The sequence below is a fragment of the Pinus tabuliformis genome, chromosome 5_2 (assembly GCF_031772625.1).
Source record: "Pinus tabuliformis cultivar Carrire ecotype Pingquan chromosome 5_2, CPIR1, whole genome shotgun sequence".
NCBI lineage: Eukaryota > Viridiplantae > Streptophyta > Pinopsida > Pinales > Pinaceae > Pinus > Pinus tabuliformis.
The window spans coordinates 993464340-993472804 of NC_142306.1; positions in this window are offsets into that span (position 1 = coordinate 993464340).

An 8465-nucleotide genomic window follows, 5' to 3' on the forward strand; every position below is an offset into this window, starting at 1 on the left:
CTCTAAGAGGAAGTGATTTTCATCCTCGATGTTCGTATTCTCACAGAGATGGCAAAACCTTTCCATCCATGGTGTTTTAGGAACTGCCCAACGACCCGTTTCACTATGGAGCTCATGAAAGGTCGTTCTAATCTTGGCTATATTAATTTTCTTCTTTGAGCTAGTTAAAACACAAAGATGCTTTTGATCTTCTAGGGTGGGGTTGATGACCTCCTTATAATATCTTAATTTTCTTTTAGCTGTTAAATCTTTCTCACACCACATTTTTTCTTTGAACTTAGAAGTAACAATATTTTTTATGTTATTAATGTTTTGCAATGCAACATTCTCGTCGATCTCCCAATGGTTTAATCAGGCCTTGGTGTCTTTATACCAACCTCATTTGAGCCTTAGGTGGTTTTGGCTAGAATTTAAAACTAGCTTAGGAAGTCTATGGTCTCCTATGTTATTGAGTTTGTGCTTGTACAACAGAAGCCTAGTCATAGCTAGGCTCTTGATAGGGGAAAGACGCACTTCTATAAGGAGAATAGGATAAGGTATGTAGCTTTTAATTTTGAGGTTATATGTTATAAAACAGTTCTGGATTCGCTCAATCTTTCTCCAAGATTCTCTAGAGATGCTACAACCCCAAACCTCACATCCATATAAGATAATTGGAGTGACTAAAGTTTCAAAGAGGAACTTCTTTCTATCCCACATTACGAGGCTTTCCATTTTACAATTATTTTCAAGACCAAAGTAAGCTTTCCATCCCCCATTAATCGTTTTCTCAATGCTATAGTTCCAGTGGAGCTTGTGATGAATATCAATTCCTAGGTACTTGTAGGAAGACACTTCCTCCATATTACTATTGTGATACATAAAGTTATCTTAAGTGTCGTTCTTGGATTTGATAATCGTAACTTTTTTTTTGTCAGTGTTAACAATCATACCCACTGTAGAGCAGAAATCCTTAAGAAGTATAAGTTGCATATCAAGATCAAATGGGCACCTTGCGAGAAGAATGATATCATCAGCGTAGAGAAGAACCAATGATGACTATCCCAGCTAAGATCGTGGCACCACATCCTGCTTCCTCTAAACAACCTTCTATCTTGTCGATGTAAATGCCAAATAGGGTAGGGGGGAGGGTCAACCTTGTTTAACTCAGATATTACACTTAATATCTTTCAAACACCCCTCATTTCTCTTTAACTTTGCAATTACATTCTCGTATAACCTTATAGCAGCAACTCTCAATTCGAAAGGAACGTTTAACTCTTCTAATCTGTTCCAAAGGTTGTTTCTAGGAACTGCATCAAAAGCTTTTCTAAAGTCCACAAACCAACAAAAGAGATTGGATTTATCATTGCAGAATTCATCCACAATGATCCTAAGTGTAACGAGGTGGTCTTTTGTTGAGTGCTGCTTTCTAAAACCCGCTTGGCCTTTAGCCTGCTTACCTTCACTTTCGAGCCATATGCTCAACTTCCTTTCCAACATAATACCATATAACTTGGCTAGGAGAGAGTTGATCATAATTGTCCGATAATTAGAGGGGTTATTTGTATCCCCACTTTTAAAAATAGGGATAATGCGGCTTTGAGTCCATGGTTTAGGGAACCCTTGCTTGACCGCTTGATTGAAAAGCTTGTGAATGTGGGGGATGAGGACAGGACCTCCAATTTTTAAGATTTCTACCTAGTAATCTTCAATGTCCTTACCTTTCCCATTAGCCAAGTGATTAACCCCAAATCAATGTCTTCTAATGAGAAAACTTCTTTCTTTGTGAGTAGGGTTTTAAAATTATCCATGAAAGTTGGAGATTCATAAAGATTTTTAAGATAGGAATTCCAGTCGTGTAAAGCAATTTTATTATTATCTTTAGCTTTCCTAGTTAGAATCTGCATCCATAATTTGTTAGGAGCTACCTTAGAGAGGTGTAAAAGATTTCTTGTATTTTACAAATATACTGCCTTTGTTTCCTTTTAGTTAGGGATTTGTATATTTTTATCATTCCAATTTTAAGAGATTCACAACAACTTCCTTAATTGCTCTCCTCGCACTTTTACAATCTTTGTCATACCATGGGTTGGTTTTGCTATTTCTTTTATTACTTGAAACTTCAATTGAGAGCTTGTTAATAGAATATGAAAGGGTTGTAGTAAAACTATGATAGAGATCTTCTATGTTGTCTATACTAGATAAAGGAAGAAAATTAGTTTTAATTCATTTAGAAAGAGATCTTTTTTATTTCTATCAAAGCTTAACTTCTTTTGGCTATAAGGATTATCTTCTATGGGATCTCTATGCATGACAAAATTGAGAGTTATAAGTAAAGGCCTACGATCAGAGTCAAGCTCGTGGTCGTTTAAGATGTCAAAATTTGTTATTTCATTGTATAGAGGGAGAGCAAAGATAACAAAGTCTACCATGCTGCTACCAAGCCCATGGATGCAAGTCATCTAGCTAGAATTGGGCCACTTCTTTAGACTGTTGCAAATTATGAGATCCTGAGCACTACAAAGCTTGATTAGCTCCGACCCAAACAAATTCTCCCTGAGGTCTTCAGAACTCCTTTTGTATTGGCTAGCTAGAGGAAGGTCTTCGTCTAACCAAAGAGGATTAGGGTTGGAATGATTACTTAGAATAATGGCTTGGTTGCTTGAAGTTCAAGCATTAAAGTCACCCATTAAAAGTATATTGCCTTCATACCTTAAGCTAGAAATATCATTCTTTAAACCATTATAAGGACTATTTTTAGCTAGATTCTTTTTCTTATAGAAGTTATAATTGATGGGGGAAATAACAAATTGCTATGTAGATTTTTTATCATAAATATCAGTAATTTATATCCAACTATATTAGTTGTAAGAGTCGTTTTTATAAATCAATAATATGATTTAATCAATCATAAGTTTAAAAAAACATATATATATATATAATATTTTTTAATTAAAATAAAAAAACATAAATTTCTGCTTATTATCTTAGTTATTATTAAAAATTTTAAAATATTTTAAATTTGGTAAAAGTTATATATCCACCATCTACGTATTAATGGTTGATAACTAAGTAAAATTCTAAAATTTCTATTTTAAGGACCATAATAAAAATAATATTAAATTGCAAGAGACTGCGGTTATGTACTCTACACTTTTTAAAGTGGATTATGCACCCCCACCACACGAAAGTTGGATTACAAAAATGTGAGTTAAAATATTGGATTTGTTGTTTAGGTTGTTACTATTAATATTGTGATATTGTTCTTATGTGGGCATCTTGTATGTTAAAATGTCTTTGATTATTCATATGCATTTTCCAAAGGGATTCACTAATTATGAATAATCCAAAAATGTGAGTTAAAATATTGGATTCGTTGTTTATGTTGTTACTATTAATATTGTGATATTGTTCTTATGTGGGCATCTTGTATGTTAAAATGTCTTTGATTATTCATATGCATTTTCCAAAGGGATACACTAATTATGAATAATCCAAAAATGTGAGCTAAAATATTGGATTTGTTGTTTATGTTGTTACTATTAATATTGTGATATCGTTCTTATGTTGGCATCTTGTATATTAAAATGTCTTTGCCTATTCATATGCATATTCCAAAGGGATATACTAATTATGAATAATCCGGTCAAGATAATGAAGACTACTCCATTGTTTTGAGTCGTCACATATAATAAACCAAGGGCATTTTTACCTTGGGAGGTAGATTGCACCTCGATTTTCAATTATACCACTACGTATATGTGTATGTTTTATTTTTATTTTAAATATTTATGTTTTATGTTAATGGGTAATGTGTCAATAAATGAATTGTTTTCACTGTAAATAGGTATTTTTAGATATGGATCCTGATAAGATATTATTTTTATTTATATAAATAAATTTTTAAAATTCATTGTGTTAAGATGTGTTTTTTATTTTAGTATGGTAAAGATGTTGTAAGTCTTGTTTAATATTTTGACTCATTTAAATTATTGCTGACACCTAAATATAGGGATTTGGTGAACAACTGTAATTAGTGTAAATACATAGTAAAGGAAATGAAGAATCATCTGGAGATGAACTGAATAGTGACTCCCTATTGTATATAATAATGAACAACTTGAATAAATAATATGATTACATCTGAGGAGTTACCTCCTGATCTGACATGGTATCAGAGCTAGAGCCATTTTTCGCTTCCCTCTCTGCTTTGTAAATCCCTTTTGCCTATGTTCTATCTATTTTGCAAAACTGACCACAGGTGTGCCTCTCTCAAGAATTTGATAACACTTTTACAGGTTTTCCCCTCTCTCGCAACTACTGCCCCTCTCTGGCAATTGCTGTAGACGTTCGGTTGGTTATCGGGTATTTTTTCTCTGTTCATACATTTTATTTATAAATCACAGTCAATACTGAGTTTAAGCATTAATATTGAGTTTAAGTGCTAAACCTTTCCTTAAGCGCACCTTTATTATAAATATTAATTTAGAATGTGGGTGGTATTGATAAGTGTAAGCGGTATCTCACGCGCCCTAAAGGTTGGAGATAAAATTCCAAAATTTCATGTAATTAACCTTAGCAGGTGACACGTAGCATGAGAAAACCACCTTTCTCACGTGCTCTCGACTTGTTATGCATTGTGCAAGATTTCACATGAGATTACACGATAGTCGTTGGATCAAGCGAGATTAATCAATGGTGGAGATTGGCCAAGCTAGTGGTGAGCGGGTGACGCGATAGCCGTTCGATTAGACAATTTAGTTCTGAGGGTGATCACGTCGGAAGATGCGTGCGAGTTAATTTAAATTTCAAATGTGATAAGGTTTTATCCAACAGAATTAAAACCTCGTTGAGTTCCAGCCATTAAGACCGTTTGTTGGTTGATTGATCGGACGCATATCACTTCCGAAAGTGCGCACAAGTTAATGTTAGAAATAGATGCGATAAGGTTATGAACTAGAGTTTTAATTCCTTTTGGTTCCATTGGATGCGATATCCGTTGGATCTGGAGAAGTGAGATAAACGACGCAGATTGAAGCACTTGATGAAAGGAGAAGTCAACGAGGGACCGATAGTGATTGGTCAAATAAGCAGGACCATCAAGGGGAAAATCCACATACAGAACCGGATTTAAGCGCAACTGATTGTTTACAAAGTTAACTAACAGTTGAATTACATAGTACACATTTTTTGAAATGCATTCGTTGATATCTATTGTGGGAGTGGTTCTCACCGGGAAGGAGAACTATCCTGAATGGTCACGAAAATTCAAACATACTCTCATTTATAATGAGCTGTGGAAAGGAGTGTGTGTTGGAGACGGAGACAAAGAGCCAGAACAACCTAGCTCAGACAAGGAATTAGCCATTTGGGAAAATAAAAACAGTAAGGCTTATGCATTGATTGTAGCATCAGTAAATGAAGTGGTGAGTCACCATATTTCACCATTTTCAAATGCTTTCAAAGCCTTACAAAAACTGAAGGAACTCTATGACTCGGACTCTGCACTTGAAGTTGTTCAACTCACGATTAAATTGTTCACCCTTAAATTACAAAATGATGATCCTCTTTCTCTTACATTAGAAGTAAAATATATTATGCATGATATCAAAGTCACAATGTCGAACTCGACATTTCTCTGATAGCTTTTCTCAAGTCTCTTTATCCCACTTACTCAAATTATCTTGAGTCATTGCAAGCAAATGGAAACCTTAAATATATTACCTTTGACTCCCTTGTGAAAAAGATTGTTGAAAGAGAGAAAGCTTTTGGGAGGAGGCTAGCTCCTCAGTCTTCCGAAGAGGTAGTGTGCCTTACACATAGAGAGAAGAATCTTGCTCAAGATTCTTCAAGAGGAAGAGGTGGTTGAAGAGGAAGAGGAAGATATTTCAGAGGCAAGGAGGGAAACACTCTCAAGGAGAAAAGTCAGATTTGTGCTGCATACGCTGCAAAAGAGATGGATCACATGATGCATCCACATGCAAGTTGCATTGGGATAGAATTGATCATGAAAGAAACTAACCCAAAGGTAAAACTAATGATAAAGAGAAAGGTAAAGCACCTGAATCCACTCACTATGTCGTGGCACATTGTAATATTGGAGTAAATGAAGACTTATTTAATTCTTCACTTGCTTCTTGGAAAATGATTGGTTGCTTGATTCGGGAGCAACTTGCCACATGAATTTCAGAAGAGATTTTTTTGAAGAATTTACTCAAAATGTTAATGGAGCAGTGTACTTTGTAGAGAAATCAAAACTCAAGCCATCAGGGCTTGGTAAAATTAGGCTTAAATTGCCTGGTCATCCAGAATTTCTTCTGGATCATTTTTTATATCTCCCACAACTGAGGAGAAACTTGTCATCCTTGGTCCACATCTAGCAGTAAGGACACTCTATTCATATGTTTGATGACAAGCTTGAGGTGAGAAAAGCATCAGATCACTCACTTGTCATGATGGGGATAGAAGAAGAAAGGTTTCTCAAGCTGCAGGGTATCTCTACTCGTGCACAAAATTTCTCATACAATTCTCATTATGAAGAAGGTACATTTCCATCAAGTTTATTATGGCATGCTAGATTTGGACACTTGAAATATGAGAGTCTCCACTTGTTGAAGAAAAATGGTGTTACTGGTTTGCCTACAATTCCTAGGAAACTTAAGCAATGTGATGCTTGCATTCTAGGAAATCATAGCAAATGGTCTTTTCATGATTCACATTCCAGAGCACATAGAAAACTTGAACTCATTCATTCAGACTTATGTGGTCCAATGCCTATTCCTTCTACAAATGGAAATAAATATATGATGACATTTATTGATGACTACACCAGAATGTGTTGGGTTTATTTATTGAAGAAAAAATCTGATGCTTTTCAAACATTTAAGAACTTTGCACAATCTCATATTGGATCTATTTGCATTGATAATGGAAAAGAATACACTTCAAATGAATTTGAAAACTATCTTTGCCAACATGGGATCAAGTATCAAACAACTATGCCTTATAATCCCCAACAGAATGGAGTAGCTAAAAGAATGAATAGGACAATCTTAAATATGGTGCGCTCCATGATGTTTTTCAAAAATATGAAAATGATGTTTTGGGCTAATGCAGTGTAGAATTTCTCACTGTAGATCAACATACTATGCAATATACTAAAGCAAAATACAAGATCTACTTCTACAACAAATTTGCGGAAGCTTAATCGATTTTGAGCAAGATCAAATAGAACACATATAACTAAGAATGAGAAAGCAATCACACATGAACACATAAGAATACTCTGGCGAAAGCCTCAGCTAAAAACCCCGATCTCTGTATTATCATACAAGTGGAAATATGTCTAGATTACACAAAGCATTAGCTCACAAGCTATCCTGCTCTCAGTACAATCCCTCAATACAGCTCACAAACTAAATAGATGCAAGATATGCCTTCCCTCAGCTCTCCAAGCCTTCTATTTCCTTGCGCAGTTTTCCTTCGGGTCCAATGTTGCCACCTATGTGAATTGGCCTCATCACACACTCATCAAACTCAAAAGTAACTACGCAATCTCCAAGGAATGAATTCCTTCTACATGCAAGTGATATCCTCCATGGAATATTCCTAAACTGATAGTACCCTGTCTCGTCATCTGATCTCAACTGGGTCTCTGACTGAACTGACATGCATGAGTTATTTATGAGAGAATATTCAGTTATTTGAAGTGAAGAAGTTATATGCACGCATGCATTAACTAACTGAACTCACAATTAGTTCAACAAACTATTTGAACTAATCTAACTCGACTTAACTCACTGAACTAAGCTAACTAATTACAACTCAAAGTACAACTCGTCCTGATCTCCTTTATTCAAGGGATAACTTCCTCAATCAATGGAGAAACTGTTGCATGTCTTCACATCGACTTCATGTTTGAATTTCTATAACTAATTAACTCAAGATGAATTAATTAATTATTTTACTAAAACTGCTAAGATCAAATTCAAATTCTAATTCTCAATTTTAGTTGAGGGACTAATTAAAATGGGAATGTATCCTGAAGTTCTATTTATAGAAGTTCTATTTTTAGCACTTCTATTTTTAGCATTTCTTGTTGCTATTTTCAACACTACCTCTCAACAAGAAAGGGCTTATCAGTCACCCCAATCCTGTCTCTATGGAACTCGAACTTCCATTTTGACAATGCCTTAGTTAAAATATCTACATCCTGTTCCTCAGTTGAAACATACAGCAACAACATGATCCTCTTCATGACACAGTCTCGAAGATGATGGTAGCGGATATCAATGTGCTTGGAACTATCATGAAAAAATGGATTCTCAGAGAGTTTGATACAACTCTGATTAATGCAATAGATCATAGTTGGATCCATCCTTTGACCAAACAATCCCACTAGAATCTTCTGCATCCAAATGGCTTCACATGTTGCCTAATTGGTAGCCATGTATTCAGCCTTTGCTGAGCTAAGTGTAACTGAC